The sequence below is a fragment of the Syngnathoides biaculeatus genome, chromosome 20, assembly GCF_019802595.1.
Source record: "Syngnathoides biaculeatus isolate LvHL_M chromosome 20, ASM1980259v1, whole genome shotgun sequence".
Lineage (NCBI taxonomy): Eukaryota > Metazoa > Chordata > Actinopteri > Syngnathiformes > Syngnathidae > Syngnathoides > Syngnathoides biaculeatus.
This window is the reverse complement of record NC_084659.1, coordinates 1,089,598-1,106,954: the sequence shown is the minus strand read 5'-3', so window position 1 is coordinate 1,106,954 and position 17,357 is coordinate 1,089,598. Positions and strand designations below refer to the sequence as shown.

Here is a 17,357-nt window from a genome sequence, read left to right as displayed (position 1 = left end):
GCGAGATCTTTCCAGAGTCAGAGGAAGACCGAGAAGCCACATAATATAATATATTATAACCCAAAGACGAATTCGTCATTGACAGTTTCCTATTTTCGTGTTACATATCACACTTGTACATCTGTACAGCCGTTTGTGAACCACCGTACGAAGGAAAAGAAGGCGAGGCTTGATTTATGAGTTGTTTCTCTCGTTTTCTTTGTGTAACGTTACATGCTCCCGTCAATAATTATTCTTGTATTAGTGCCGAAGCTACGTAAGTCCCGACAGAGTACGACAATCACTACTTTAGTGTCCTCAAACATCCTTCCTTCAGTCTTGGTGTCTCTGTGCACGTCGAAGGCTTTTAGGACTCGCTAGTCCTGTTTAGCTTTGCTAATTAGTCGCAAACAATGGGACACGTTTGTGCAGTCAGATCATCGCAAAATATCGCTCAACACAGATCAAGTGTGTCAATCATTCACACGTAGCTATGTTAATGCAAGCGAAGAACTGCTAATTCATTTATATGAGACATGTATTGAAAATCAAATATAGGGCTTACCTTCGTGCAAACATATCTGTTCCGGTTGATGGATTCAGTTGATCATGCGGTCTGCCACAAAGTTTGATCCATCAAAGACATTTTTCGTACTGGGTCTTCGGTTTTGGAAAGAGTACGAATTGAACTCCACTAACTAGCCTTTCAGGATACCTGTCGTCACTATTATAAAGTCCGTGACTACACATCTTAACCATTGTTAAAGAACCCAAATACGCGATAAAACGCCAACAGAAGCTATACTGGACCATCCAGCCAGCATTGTCTGAGATTTGAGTCCGAGATTATGCAGATCTCTGGCCTCTGTTGGTCAGTGACGCGGATTGCGCAACTTCCACGGAGGGGTCAATTGAATCACTCATTGTACTCTTACTTGGATGAGTACATCATGCCTTGGCAGATCACAACCAAATGAATCAATTTAGAGTTTTTTAGTACAAAAGTTGAAGCATAAATAACTGTTCACTTAAGTCCCTCCTATTCAGGACATTAATGAGGGTTGATGCCATTTTCCAAAGTTGACAAACGCATTCATCCAAGCTTCGATAATGGTCCATCTCAATAAATAATAACGATGTCAAGAGTTTTATTTCAATTCAAAAAGTGAAACTCAATGAGATGCACCATTTTTTGATACATGTATAATTTTGATGATTATATCTTACAGCAAATTACAACTCCAAATGCACCACTTCTAGAAATAAAAATGTAACAACCTATTAAGAAACATAAAATAGATGTATTTTTATATCTAGAATCTAGCCAGTAATTTCCCTCTGAAAACTAAATTTCCAAGTGTTTCATTAATATATGTGTGAGACCTGAAATCAGGTGAGTTTTCTACTACCATATTCATTTTTTTTTAGTCATGTCTGATTACCAGAACTTTGGAAAGAGTCACGCGCACAGAATATTTTCAAACAATATTTTATTTTGATGGCACTCCACTCAACATGTCGAATGTGACCAGCACCTCATGTACAACAGCTCCTTGATGACAAAAAAAAAAAAAAAAAAAAAACCCTCAGTCGAAGACCGTCTGTTCCCCGGAAATCAGTGCAAGAGTCTCCTCGTTAGTATAGTGGATACTCTCTCCTCCTGTCATGTGGAAAACCTGGGTTTGATTCCCTGACTGGGAGCTAGATAATATTATCCTTTGTTTTTCGTGGGGCTCTTAATGCAGCCCTATGGGGGCACAAACCAGTGCAATCTGTAGGCCAGTCCCAAGCCCGGATAAATGCAGAGGGTTGCGTCAGGAAGGGCATCCGGCGTAAAAACTGTGCCAAACAAATATGAGCGTTCATCTAAAGAATCCCATACCGGATCGGGCGTGGCCCGGGTTAACAACGCCCGCCCCCGGCACTGCTAACCTGCAGGGCGTCAGTGGAAATTCAGCTACTGTGGGTCGAAGACAAAGAAGAGGAGGAAACCGGATCAAGCGTCAGAAGAAAAAGAGGAATGCACAGAGCCTACAACTGAGTGTAGGGACTTTGAATGTTGGGACTATGACAGGAAAAGCACAGGAGTTGGTTGACATGGTGATTAGGAGAAAGGTTGATATTCTGTGCATCCAAGAGAGCAGGTGGAAAGGTAGTAAGGCTAGAAGTTTGGGAGCAGGGTTTAAATTATTCTACCACGGAGTAGATGGGAAGAGAAATGGAGTAGGGTTTATTTTAAAGGAAGAGCTGGCTAAGAATGTCTTGGAGGTGAAAAGAGTATCAGATCGAGTGATGAGACTAAAATTTGAAATTGAGGGTGTTATGTATAATGTGGTTAGCGGCTATGCACCACAGGTAGGATGTGACCTAGAGTTGAAAGAGAAATTCTGGAAGGAACTAGATGAAGTAGTTCTGAGCATCCCAGACAGCGAGAGAGTTGTGATTGGTGCAGATTGTAATGGACATATTGGTAAAGGAAACAGGGGCGATGAAGAAGTGATGGGTAAGTACGGCATCCAGGAAAGGAACTTTGAAGGGCAGATGGTGGTGGACTTTGCAAAAAGGATGGAGATGGCTGTAGTGAACACTTATTTCCAAAAGAGGGAGGAACATATAGTGACCTACAAGAGCGGCGGTAGAACCACGCAGGTAGATTATATTTTGTGCAGACGATGTAATCTGAAGGAGGTTACTGACTGTAAAGTAGTGGTAGGGAGAGTGTAGCTCGACAGCATAGGATGGTAGTATGTAGGATGATTCTGGTGGTGGGTAGGAAGATTAAGAAGACAAAGGTAGAGCAGAGAACCATGTGGTGGAAGCTGAGAAAGGAAGAATGTTGTGCGGCCTTCCGGAAAGAGGTGAGACAGGCTCTCGATGGACAACCGAAGCTCCCGGAAGACTGGACGACGACAGCCAAGGTGATCAGAGAGACAGGCAGGAGAGTACTTGGTGTGTCATCTGGTAGGAAAGGGGAGAAGGAGACTTGGTGGTGGAACCCCATAATACAGGGAGTCATACAAGGAAAGAGATTAGCGAAGAAGAAGTGGGATACTGAGAGGACTGAGGAGAGGCGAAAGGAGTACATCGAGATGCGACGTAGGGCAAAGGTAGAGGTGGCAAAGGCTAAACAAGAGGCATATGAAGACATGTACACCAGGTTGGACACGAAAGAAGGAGAAAAGGATCTCTACAGGTTGGCCAGACAGAGGGATAGAGATGGGAAGGATGTGCAGAAGGTTAGGGTGATTAAGGATAGAGATGGAAATGTGTTGACTGGTGCCGGTAGTGTACTAAATAGATGGAAAGAATACTTTGAGAAGTTGATGAATGAAGAAAATGAGAGAGAAGGAAGAGTTGAAGAGGCAAGAGTGAAGGACCAGGAAGTGGAAATGATTACTAAGGGGGAAGTCAGAAAGGCACTACAAAGGATGAAAAATGGAAAGGCAGTTGGTCCTGATGACATACCGGTAGAGGTATGGAAGCAATTTGGAGAGATGGCTGTGGAGTTTTTGACCAACTTATTCAACAGAATACTAGCGGGCGAAAAGATGCCTGAAGAATGGAGGAAAAGTGTTCTAGTTCCCATTTTTAAGAACAAAGGGGATGTTCAGGGCTGTGGGAACTATAGAGGAATAAAGTTGATGAGCCACACAATGAAGTTATGGGAAAGAGTAGTGGAGCCTAGACTCAGGACAGAAGTAAGTATCTGCGAGCAACAGTATGGTTTCATGCCTAGAAAGAGTACCACAGATGCATTATTTGCCTTGAGGATGCTCGTGGAAAAGTACAGAGAAGGTCAGAAGGAGCTACATTGTGTCTTTGTGGATCTAGAGAAAGCCTATGACAGAGTACCAAGAGAGGAACTGTGGTACTGCATGCGTAAGTCTGGTGTGGCAGAGAAGTATGTTAAAATAGTACAGGACATGTATGATGGCAGCAGAACAATGGTGAGGTGTGCCTTAGGTGTGACAGAGGAATTTAAGGTGGAGGTGGGACTGCATCAGGGATCAGCTCTGAGCCCCTTCCTGTTTGCAGTGGTAATGGATAGGCTGACAGATGAGGTTAGACTGGAATCCCCTTGGACCATGATGTTCGCAGATGATATTGTCATATGCAGTGAAAGCAGGGAGCATGCAGAGGAACAATTGGAAAGATGGAGACATGCACTGGAAAGGAGAGGAATGAAGATTAGCCGAAGTAAAACAGAATATATGTGCGTGAATGAGAAAAGTAGAGGGGGAAGAGTGAGGCTACAGGGAGAAGAGATAGCGAGGGTGGATGACTTCAAATACTTGGGGTCAACAATACAGAGCAATGGAGAGTGTGGTCAGGAAGTGAAGAAACGGGTCCAAGCAGGTTGGAACAGCTGGCGAAAGGTGTCTGGTGTGTTATGTGACAGAAGAGTGTCTGCTAGGATGAAGGGCAAAGTTTATAAAACAGTGGTGAGGCCGGCCATGATGTACGGATTAGAGACAGTGGCACTGAAGAAACAACAGGAATCTGAACTGGAGGTGGCAGAAATGAAGATGTTGAGGTTCTCGCTCGGAGTGACCAGGTTGGATAGGATTAGAAATGAGCTCATTAGAGGGACAGCCAAAGCTGGATGTTTTGGATACAAGATTCGAGAGAGCAGACTTCGATGGTTTGGACATGTTCAGAGGCGAGAGAGTGAGTATATTGGTAGAAGGATGCTGAGGATGGAGCTCCCAGGCAAAAGAGCGAGAGGAAGACCAAAGAGAAGGTTTATGGATGTGGTGAGGGAAGACATGAGGGCAGTTGGGGTTAGAGAGGAAGATGCAGGAGATAGGCTAAGATGGCAAAAGATGACACGCTGTGGCGACCCCTAACGGGACAAGCCGAAAGGAAAAGAAGAAGAAGAAGAGTTTTTCGTGGGGCTCTTCTTCGTGGAAAACAAACCGAGCAGGTTTGTTTCCAAACAAGGACCTCACGCGTATCAAGCGAATATAACAACTCCAGTTCTACACAACTGAAATTGTTACTCGCGTGCTGTCAGTCAGCAGGACCAGCAAACTGCTTCACTCGCCAAAGTTGCATCCGGAACTACAGTGGCCTGAAAGTGCAAAACGTAACAAATCGCGAAACGTTTTAACCTTCCAGAAAACACAAAACAAATGAGAAAATAATTAAAATTACATAAACAAATTGAAAAAACACAAATATGGAAGTAATTCATTGCCATCAGAGTATGACTTCAAATTTCTAACATCATTTTTCAACATTGAAATCCAACTGAAAAATACAGCGTAACACAAAGAGCTCTTATTTCTGGAACAATGTGAAGATAAATTCAGTGCAAGTTCACCTTTTCACAACTTAAATGTTTTAAACATTGTACCAGAATAAGAGCTTCTTGAGGTACCTATTCAAGGTATATCCCTCCATCCATTTTCTTCGCCGCTGACCCTCACCAGGATTATTTCTGGAGCCAATCTGAGCAATCTTCAAGGAGGACTCAGTACACCTTCAACTGGTTGCTTGCCAATCGCAGGGCACATGGAAACAAGACAGCAGTCGAGAGCAATTTAGACTCTCCAATGAATGCATGTTTTTGGGATGTGGAAGGAAACCGCAGTACCCGGAGAAAACCTATGCAGTCACAGGGAGAACATGCAAACTCGACACAGCCGGGGCCAGGATTTGAACCACAGTCCTCAGAACTGTGAGGCCAATGCTCTACAGGTAGACCACCGTCCTGCCTTTATTTGAGCCATATAAAATATTGGGATAATTGTAGTAATAGTTCAGACGTTGAAGTCAAAAGTAGAGGTGTCTGCATAAATGTAGGTGTTGATTTTTGAGGACTTTTGGGCCTATGGCCACGCTACCCTGAGAATGCCTGATATCGTCAGATCTCGGAAGCTAAGCGAGTTTTAATACTTGGATGGGAGACCGCCTGAGAATATCAGGTGCTGTAAGCTTCTCTCCCCGGCTAAAATCCAGAGGGGTTGCGTCAAGAAGGGCATCCTTCATAAAACTGTGCCAAACAAATATGCGTTCATCTGAGATGACATGCTATGGCCACCCCTCACGGGACAAGCCAAGAGGAAGAAGAGAAAATTGTTGTCTTTTTTGGGTTCGTGCGTGAGGCCTGCAAGGATGTGGCACTCGCCTGCCATTTTTATATGATTTTAATGATGACATCCAAATAAATACATTTTTCCACATATTAAATAAGTGATTGACATAATTTTTGGGTACTAGCTCTTGTTCATGTGGTGCAATGATACATGACAGCAACGTATGATACAACTTGAACAAACCCCTCTTGGGAAACTCAAGAAAGCTGTTTTCTTTTTTTTAATTTCCAGAAAAGTTTAAAAAAAATTTTTTTTTTCAAATATGGACCATGAAGACCCATACTTTGAACACTATGTATTTTGGCCAATGTTTTAGTGATGTCAACATCAAATAAGCAAATGATTGAGTTGTAGTTTATTTGTGATCTTTAATTAATGACACATGTTAAAACTGTGAGTTTGACTCAATTTGCTTGTACAGTATATCAAATCCATTTTTCCATTAAAAAGAAATGGACGTCTTTCAACCATTGGGGACCATCATGAACAAAATGCTCTCAACTTCAAGGAAATGTGGCCCAAGCAAAATGGCCAAAGTAAAAAAGAACTGCACAGCTGGGGCAATGTGGAGGATCACCAGCAGACGGCCTCTGAGGTCCACTATCATAATAGTGATGACATGATGTCGCACTCTCATCACTGATGAAGAGATGATGAAAAATCCAAACTTAATATGACACGTCATACTCACAACAATCGATGGAAATTATCTTTGTGGGAAATCTCTAGCCTGTAAAACCAAATGGCACAGGAGAAGACAAACTGGAAAGAATTTTTTCCCTGCTCAGTTTGTGATCAGATTCTCTTCTCCATATTGTCCTGATCAACACTACAGGGGGTGTGTGGCTCACACACAGACACCGATGCACAAAAGCACACAGACACATATACACACACACACACACACACACACACACAGGCACACAAAAGTTTCAGTTTTCATGTGAAAATATTTACCCAGATCTGTACTAACTGTATGATTCAAATATTGATGTTTGTAGAACTGGTATTGGCGGCACAGTGGATCAGCTCGAAAGTGCTGGCCTCACAGTTCTGAGGTCCTGGGTTCAATCCCGGCCCCACCTGTGTGGAGTTTGCAGGTTCTCCCCATGCCTGCGTGGGTTTTCACTCCGGGTTTCTCCCACATCCACAAAACATGCAACATTAATTGGACACTAAATTGCCCTGAAGTGTGATTGTGAGTGCAGCTGTTTGTCTTCATTTGGCTTGTGATTGACCGGCAACCAGTTCAGGGTGTAACTCGCCTCAGGCCAGATGACAGCTGGGATAGGCTTCAACACTCCCATGACCCTTGTGAGGATAAGCATCAACGAAAATGGATGGTTGGATGATTATGTGGAGGGTGACCTGAATGTCACTTTTAATCACTGTCCAAGATTTGGGCATAAAAGTGGTTGAAATGGTAATCTGTATCAAATGTTGATTAATAGGCAGTAAAAAGTTTAGATTATTCCCATGATTGACACTTTGCCTATTGAGCCTTTCACTCTTGCCTTGTTGACAGATTGAGAGAATCAACCTTGCCAAAGTTCGCCTGCCCTGACCATATAGTAGTTCGTACTCTGCATCATGGCCGCAGCAAGGCTGGTTCGAATCTGGGTTGAGGTGTGGACAGAGATGGCACAGTGTTAAAAACGAGAATGCTTTTGTGAAAATACAAGTTTGGGTGAGCTCAGGACATACATAGTGTTAAATAGTGGCTTAAGAACACAGGTGGGTACTGATGAAGTACATTTACTCAGTTACAGCTACTTGAGTAACTCATAATTGTGAGTGGGACTGTTGTCTGTTTCCATGTGCCCTGCAATTGCGTGGCAACCACTTCAGGGTGGACCTTGCCTCCTGCCCAATGACAGCTGGCATATGCTCCAGCACTCCAGCGACCCTCATGAGGATAACCGGCTCATAAAATGAATGGATGGATTTTTTCCCAATCCAACATAATCATCTACAAGTGGAATTTGACTCAAATACACTAATGACACACAGAAGCAAGATTTTCAAAGTAACTTATTTCTGTGAAAATGGCATAATTCTATATTTAGCCAACAAAAATCCTCCAGTGATCTCTGTGAGGATAAGCAGGACACAAAATGGATGTTAGGATACTGAAAAAGAGTGATGACGATTTTTAACTACAGTTGCCAAAATAAAGGAGTGCTCAACGCATTGATCGCAGTCGACCAGTCGAGAGGAAGGTAGAATTGGTAGATCGCATGACATCGCGTAGCTTTAAAAAAAAAAAAAGAAAGACCTCGGCTTATCACCCTGTCGCTTGATTGATATAGTGTATATCAGTGATTCCCAAACACTGTGGCGGGGTACATTAGTGTGCCCTGAGCGCTCTTCAAGTGTGCCGTGGGAAGTTAACCAATTTTATATAATTGCTAAAACAAAAACATTTATTTCCAAGAAAGAATGTATCTTTATTCATCTATTTATGCTAGTGAGGCACAATGACAGACAAACAAAAAAATAATTTTCTATTAGATGGCAGGAAGTACATACAGTAATTAAACTATCCAGTTTTGGTGACATTTACTTTTGTTGGTGTGCCGTAGGATTTTACAATTGTAAAATATGTGCCTTGGCTCTATAAAGGTTCAAAATCACTGCTGTATACAACAATAACAGCTTCATCTCTGCTCTGCCCTGTGAAAGAATATTTAACAAAACTGGTGAAATACTTCCCCTCAAATTAAACCGTTTCACACCAAAGACTGTGTATTTCTAAATAAAAACAGAGAACAAATGATCCTGAGAGCACTTGTATTTTGTTCATATAGTAACACAAGCACATTCACAACATTTTCTTGAACAAATAGCTATAGAATTCTTCATACTGTTGACCTCTCGGGCTTCTCCACCACTTGATGGACCCCTAGAGCAAATAAAGCACCATGTATTTTTGAACCATGTGGAAATTAATCGGCTGCAAAGCTTCATTTGGCCATTACCGCTCGTCAGACATGTTATCCATTACACTATTAGCCTCACAATGTCTTCAAGCCCAACCCAAGCCTATCTCGAGGATTGTCACTGTCCCATGCATATTTCAACCACAAGGACTAAAAGTATTAACTTCACGGAGACCTCCCTGCCGTGACCCGGATTGGAACCGGGGTTGCTGGGGCCACAACACAGAGTACTAACCACTATACGATCACGGCATTTCGAAATCTAGAAAAGAGGTTTCAAACAAGTGAACACTGGCACTCATAAATATCAATATTTGATCCAGAATACCAGTCCAACCGCTTTTATGCTCAAATCTTGGATAGTGATGAAAAGTGAGAGCAGTGAGTGTGTTAACTCTGTGAAATCAGGTACATGGTGTCGTGAGAAATTGCACAAGCCTAAAAAGGCGAGCATTCGTTTGATGTTTGGAGGCTGCGGATGGTGTAGAATGTCGTCGTCGTGAGAAGGAGACATGGCCGTACCTTGTCGTGAAATAAACCGGCCCAAGAATGAAACTTGAGGGCCGGCAACTTGAAGCTTGCTTTTTGAACACTTCAAGCCAACTGTGGCCAAATGAGCCAAAAGTGCGCGGTTGGCATCAATGCACGTTATTTCAGAAGGAGCAGCAAGCAAAATGTCATCAACATATTGTACCAGCAGTACTCCGTCCGGAAGCTGCAAAGGAGCCAACAATTGTTTCAAATAGGCATTAAAAAGTCCAGGTGACGACACAAACCCTTGTGACGAGACGAGTGTATGAATAACATTCGCCATTCCATGTGAACGCAAAATATTTCTGCATGCTTGGATCCAATGGGATGCAGAAAAAGGCATTTGCCAAATGGATGCAAGTGAAATGGGTGTGGGAGGGGGAAATTTGGGAAAGGGCAGAGTGGGGATTAGGATTAAGGATTTAAGATTAGGGATTAGGTTGTGTGGGTGTTATGACAGCCGCATTTATGACACACAAATCATGGATCATTCGGTATTTACCAGTGTTTCTTGTTTTGACCGGCAAAATTGGAGTGTTGTATTGGGAGTGTGGAATTTTACACAACAATCCAGTTTTTATCAATCCATCAAATCGGAAATGCCAATCAAACTCTGCTTCTTGATTGGGTATTGTGGAACATAAATCGGGGCGGGTGTCATTTGAAACATGACTGGACTCAGGTCGCAGAGGCCAACATTGGTGGAATCGGTAGACCAAAAGGTTTCCGGCATATCAGCCAATGCCAGTGGGGTCAAATCGCTGTTTCTTGATTATGGTGTCTGTCCAATAGGCAATGCTCCAAAATGGAAAATGGGTGAAATTCGTTAGATTGAATCCATTATGCATCAAGCGATGGAGAATACAACAACGTATTGGATAGCCATCATGCATTCTCTGACAAGAGGCCCAATATCTCTGGCTGAATGTGCAGGAGACACCATCAAAGAACTATATGGTGGCATGGTGAGGTTAGGTTGGTCATCCATTATGTACCATTTTTCTTGTTCATCATTCAATGAAGTGTTCAATGCCAAACCAGGTTTTCCCACAAATAAATTGCCGATGTTCTATAGCCAAACATCGCCGTCATTGTTTTGAAATGAATCTGCATAAACCTCGTCGCCGGGCCTGTCATAGTATAGAGAGCAGTGTATACAATCACAAACCATGTCATAAGCGTGAAGGTGTCGAATCCATGGCAGCCATAATGTCCCAAAATTTTCTGCCTCTTTCCATCCTTCAGATTCAATGTCCACGTGTGCCCAATAGATATCAGCAGAATCGGGGCAACAATGAGAGATGTCGGGGTCTCTTGAGTCAGAATACTCATTTTTCGTAGAGCAATGAAGTGTTTCCATCCGGAAACTGTAGAAAAAGTCCCATCAGGGCTGCATGCATTGGCCAGCAGGTGGCGGCAAATACTGCTGGTTCAGTGGTTGCATGTATTGGCCAGAAGGTGGCACCAGCTAAATGGGTGGGGGAGCGTGTGGTGGCTGTGGAGGTGGAGCCACGGGTGGAGCTCCAAGTGGAATTTGCTGACGATGGCCGCTACAGCCCCGCCCAGCATACTGTCCTCTTCTTCTGTTGGCCCAGTGTCGAGGGAGCTGCCCTGCGCGGTGACAGGGTCGGATTGATGCACATGACACTCGCCACTATTAGGTGCGTGAGGAGTTTGAAATTGGACCTCGGAATCATTTTGTTTCTGTAAAGTTTGTAATTGTAACATGGCCAATTGGTATTCAGCATTTTTACGTTTTTCTACTTTTGTGTCAATTTCTTTGGTGTGCTTCCTCAAATAAAATTTAACATGAGTCAACTATCTATCATGGGTGGCTCCAGGGAGATTGGGATTATTCTCCATTGCATGAGCGATAGTTTTATGTACCCCCTTTAATATGGAAGCATGGAAAATTGGAGAATATAGTACGGTGTCAGTGGGCTGGTGCCCAATTCGCTGAGCGAACTCAACCAAAGCACAGTAAATAAATCAATCAGCATTCTCATTAGATTTTGGAGCAAAGACCAGGTCGGACAGTACAATCTCAGGGAGGGGAAACAATGCATTCAAAGCACCCAGTATGTTATCAAAGTCAGCGACCGTGAGTGTGTTACCGTCAAGCAGGTTGCCGACAGTGGAGTCTCAAGATGTCGAGCTGAGAGAGGGGGTCGCTTGCGTCATCAGCATTTTCAAATCACCAGCAGTCAACAGTTGCCCAGTTGTATTACGCTGAACAGCCCTCAGCAAATTCGCCCCTCCACTTTGCATCGGAGGGAGTTCCTGTAACAACATTCTCAAATCGGGTGGAGTGAATGGTTTGTGAGTAATAAATCATTAACAGTGTCTTGCAAGTGATTAATTGAGGTGCCGACACCAGCCCCGAGAGCCACTGCAGCATTATTGTGGCATTTGTCAGGGGCTGCTCGCAATTGGGGATTGTGTCTCTAGTTTCTTTCAAATCACACAGAAAAGCCCCCCAGACAAATCGGATGCATTTTGCAACGTTTTATTACATTCAGAGTACGGCGATTCCGCTGCGATAGAATAAGGTGGCAGAATGTGTGTAACGGGTGGCTTGGCTTCTCCCAACACAGACAGAGACATTTGCTTTCTCGCAACCTCCACTGAAATTCCCATGCTTAACAATCTAGCCTTTTCCAGCATACATGTCTCCCTTTTCAATGACTCTCTTACTCTTCTCCGTCTAACAGACTTTTTTTTTTTGTGGGCCTTAAAATCAATTTAATATTTTAAATAAATATACGTACAGTCAAAAAAGTGACATTTTTTTCAACCATAAGATTTAAAGTAGTCATTGAATCAACAGGTAAACCATTTTTCTCTGTCTCATAATTCCTCATCCTAGACAGGAATATTGTTTGTATCGTAACATCATTCATCCATGGCAAGATCTGACATGCACAACAATTGAGATGTTACAAGAAAATAAAGGCACATCCAAAGGTGACGAATTGGTTGGACCATGATTTTTTTTTGTAATGCATAGGTTAGAACTCTTCTGAGATGTGATAAATATATCTATATTATATATTATATAAATATTGCTCTGAACAATATTTGTTAAAGGCAGAAATCACTAAATGCCATGTTTTTCTTGCACAAAATGCTATTTTAGTGCATTCTAGCCTGTAATTGACTATGAATCTGTATTGATATTGGACTTGGAGTGCCCGCTAATTTATTTATTTTTTTAACATCACTCTTAAGTTTGTCCTTTTTCACCACAGAACACTTTCCCACTCCTTTCATCAACATGACCAATTATGCTGGAGGTTGGAAGCCAGTCATTCATACAAACATACAAATATTCCTTGATCCACTCACACAACTCTTTTTTTCTTACTTTTTTCTCTCACGCTCAGGAAGGCCTTCCACACATACTTTGCATGCATTTTTTACTTGGTCACCAAGTGGAATTTTCTGATCGTCATCAGGGATGACATGTAAATCAAACCATTCTTTTTCTTTGTCAAATTCCCCATCCATTCTGTAATTTTAGTGATCACTTGGTTGCGCAGTCGATTACTTTAATTGTCGTATATTATTTCATTGATAATATTTATTATTATTATTTTATTGTTTATATATTTTATTTATATTATTATTGTATAATGGATCCAAATCTCTTTTTTTTTTTCAACACAATGGGACTCGAGCTCGTTTTTCTTAACTACTTCACACCGTAACGTGAGGAATTTTAAGACATCTAAGATTCTTCTGAAGAACGATGTCGCTTCTTACACCGCAAAATTAGGAATTACCGTTTTTATGATTCTCTAACAGAATGAAACCACCTCTATTTGCTGGATAATGTATCCTGTGTGATTACTCTCTGTACCGGACAGTTTACTGTTTCTCTCTGTCCCCGACAGTTTAGTCCACACACATTAAGAAGTTGTTGGTTCGAGGAAATTGTGGTATCTCAGATTCAGTAAGGGAACGATACCGCCTCTTAACACAAAACAGGACTTATTGATTCTAAAACTCACTTGAAGAGCCAATCCGCCTTCTCTTTGTGCTAATTACAACACTTAATGTATTGGTTATTTCTCTGTTTCTCTTTGTACTTATGCGCTTTCATTCTCTTTACTTTGTGGCCATAACATCACATTTCACAGCCTCTTATTCAATTTCAAACAATAGGAAGTGAAACCTTACCACGCACTGGCCGACAGATAGAAATTGAATTGAGAAGATAAATGTCATCTTACCTTGTCAATTGTGGCGCGCCAAAATTTCTGTCAGTCAGTCCAATGGATGGTTCCGGTTCACGTCAGGGTCAGCAATTATTGGAAGACAGTCCTTTTGTGGTCCTTCTGCGTGTTCGTCCAATTCCAGGTTCGGTCAATGACTGGGCCCCAGAGGCGTGGAATGTGACAAACCCTTCAAAGTTTAATGAACAGAGCACTCTGTGACACACAGTGTGACACAGGCAAAGACTGTAGTCTGACACCGAGTGTGTGTGTGTGAAAGCAGATCAAAGATTATATAGGCAATGTTGGAAAGCTGCCGTTGGGGGACAAGTCTCAAAACAGGATCTAACTGATGTGACTAGACACCCAGGGCTGTTGAGTCTGCTGACAAACACCTCCGTTGTGACTCGACACTCAAGGCAGGTGCCTGCGAAAAAGCAACTCTGTTTTGACTCGTCACACAAGGTCGAAGGCTGCTGAAAAAGAACTCCATATAAGGCAGTTCCTGGAACCGGGTATTGGTGCAGGTTGCTGTCCTAACATAACCTTTCAGTAGTTTGTCTCCTCGTCATCAGACCTCATGTCTTTTGGATCCTGCCTAACCTAGCGTTTTTTGTACCTCTGCGTTCTCGGACTGCTTACTGCTTTGAATAAAACTACGCCTAATGTTATGTCCGTGTCCCGGAGTCCTGCATTTGGGTCCAGCCCCGCACTGGAGGTTCGTGACAGAATGAACTGGCCATTACAGGACCCAGCAGGAAAGACGGGGTGTCGCCTGGGACGGCGCCAGACACACCGCCTCCCACAGGACCAAACATATTCTATCCGGGTAGGCTCCATGATGTTGTCCCCTCAAATATCTTGGAGTCTTGTTCACGAGTGAAGGAAGAATGGAGCGGGATATCGACAGACGGATCGGTGCAGCGTCTGCAGTGATGTGAAGCTCTCAATTTACCAGTCAATCTACGTTCCTGCCCTCATCTATGGGCACGAGCTGTGGGTCATGACCGAAAGAACAAGATCCCTTTCCGTTTCCTCCGCAGGTTATCCGGTCTCTCCCTTGCAGATAAGGTGAGAAGCTCGGTCATCCGGGAGGGGCTCAGTGTCGTCATGGGCCTCTTGGCTGCATCTCTGATCAGTCTTCTCCTTGTTTGAGGTGAAAGTTTAGAGGGATGGCCAGGTCTTGGTAGATTTGCTGTGGTCTGATACTCCTTCCATTTCAATATGATTGCTTGCACAGTGCTCCTTGAGATGTTTAAAGCTTGGGAAATCTTTTGTATCCAAACCCGGCTTTAAACTTCTCCACAACAGTATCTCGGACCAGCCTGGTGTGTTCCTTGGTCTTCATAATGCTCTCTGCACTTTAAACAGAACCCTGAGATTATCACGGAGCAGGTGCATTTATAGAGACTCAATTACACACAGGTGGATTCTATTTATCATCATCAGTCAACATTGGATCATTCACAGATCCCCACTGAATTTCTGGAGTGAGTTTGCTGCACTGAAAGTAAAGGGGCCGAATAATATTGCACACCCCACTTTTCAGTTTATCTGTTAAAAAAAAAAAGTATAAAACATCCAATAAATTTCAGTCCACTTCACGATTGTGTCCCACTTGTTGTTGATTCTTGATGAAAAAAATAATTAATTGTTTTTTGTTTGAAGCCAGAAATGTGGCGAAAGGTTGAAAAGTTCAAGGGGGACCAACACTTTCACGAGGCACTGTAGATGCCATTTGGTGCCATTACTTACATGCTGGCAACGCACAACAACAGAAGGAGGAACCACACGTCTGGAGCTCTCGATGGTAACAGTACAAGACTGCAGCTCTTCGTCTTCATTTTTTGTGTGAAGTCTACCAAATTCTTCTTAAACTTGTTGGTTTTCAACTTTCAGTTTGCTATTTTTCAATGCAAAGATCATTATCATGAATGTCTGTCTTGCCTTCTTTCGTGAGTTCAACCACAGTATTAAAATGTTTCCTTTAAACACTCTATACTTTTAAAATGTGTGTCAAACATTAAAGTCAAATGAAATATTTACCTTTTACTGGGAAAATATTTAGTTTGATAGTTCAAGAAGTGTTGAATTTGCATCGGCTCTCTTCTTCAGGGTTAACCTCTGCTCGTCTTTGTATCTTGCGTACGGCACATTGTTTTTTATATAGCTGTGATTTAAAGTATTGTCTCTTACCAGATATCAAGTTGAAAGCAAACACGTTGGTTGTTGTTGCATTATTGACTATACAAACAAATTTGATACGAAGGATTGCAAGAGCTTTTGCCACATTTCCTACCAAAACTCAAAACTCGCTGTAAACATGAAGGCACGATTTAAACAAAACAAGTGGACAAGGACTGCCATGAGGTTTAAAAAGTAATCACATTTATAATCAAAGAGAATTAGATATTCGGGTTTAAGGAGGCCTCTGTAGAATTTTATTTTTTTGTAGCAATCCAAATTTGTTTCCCAAGTAAACCCGTTAAATGACTAAGTATAAAAGTAAAAATAACATCAGGGGAGGGAAAGTTAAATGACTAAGTATAAAAGTAAAAGTAACATCAGGGGAGGGAAAAATTATATTAAGTGCAGCACATTTGAAAGGAGTTCTTTTGTCATTCAACCATTTGAAAAAAAATCTTCCAGGTCCATCCATGGATGTCCAAGGGCTGGTTGGCCTTTTTGGCTCTCAACCTCCTTGCTCCTGGGACTTAGTTGGGACTTTTGGTCCAAGTTCTCTGCCATGGACGTCGAGGATGCACGTCTGCTCTTGATGACTGCAGGACAGTTTTTGCAGTACAGGATAAAAATTATTCCACATATTGTGAATTTGCCACAGTATTATTATTATTCCGCCAATATTAATTTTATCACATAAAACCATATGACAGCAGAGTGACATGAGTGACACTTTTCCATCACCAGAAAGTGAGTATACAAAAAAAAAAAGGTAAATAATGTAATATTAGATGTTGATTATTGTTCAAGCCAATGACACAAAGCGTTTAGATGATTCCTTGTTAACTAGTCATCCTCAAGAAGGATTTGAAGGACTGTATCATGATCATGAAATAGAAGAATTGTCTCATATTAACACTTTTCATATTATTATTCAATATAACAATGAATAAAAATTAGTTGGTCACTCTAAATTGCGAGCGTGGCTGTCTGTCTCCATGTGCCCTGCGATTGGCTGGCAACCAATTCAGGGTGTACCCCACCTCCTGCCCGTTGACAGCTTGGATAGGCTCCAGCACTCCCGCGACCCTTCTGAGGATAAGCAGCTAAGCAAATGAATGGATGGATATAGTGACCCAGCTGAACAGTTTTCACACTTTAGCCTTGTCGCTTGGGCCATTTCTTACTTTGTGTTGCCAGCATTTTGGTTTTGGAGGGTTTGAATGGATTAAAGGCATTTAAACTCTTTTCAATAGGGAAAATAGATTTGATTTACAGGCAAATGGAGTCAGTCTCACTGTTTGAAGTGTATTTTATTAACAATCACATATGGTATACACCTTACCATCAAAAGTCAGTTTATTTCAAGCATTTCAATCAATTATTCACCTATTTGATATGAGGCCCCGTAGCTC

The 17,357-nt window shown here is 42.2% G+C and overlaps 1 protein-coding gene across 5 annotated transcripts in view; it reads right to left on the bottom strand.

Annotated features, from left to right (window-relative positions):
* The window catches only part of LOC133493833 (zinc finger protein 37-like), a 53,558-nt gene extending 39,321 nt beyond the window's left edge, over positions 1 to 14,237 (bottom strand). The window contains exon 1 of one of the 5 annotated variants that reach the window (XR_009793170.1): positions 13,780 to 14,237. The gene's annotated coding sequence lies outside the window, so the exon portion shown is untranslated. The remainder of the gene's footprint in view (positions 1 to 13,779) is intronic. The other 4 variants (XR_009793166.1, XR_009793163.1, XR_009793167.1 and 1 more) reach the window with 4 other exon arrangements.
* Between the last annotated feature and the right edge of the window lie 3,120 nt (positions 14,238 to 17,357).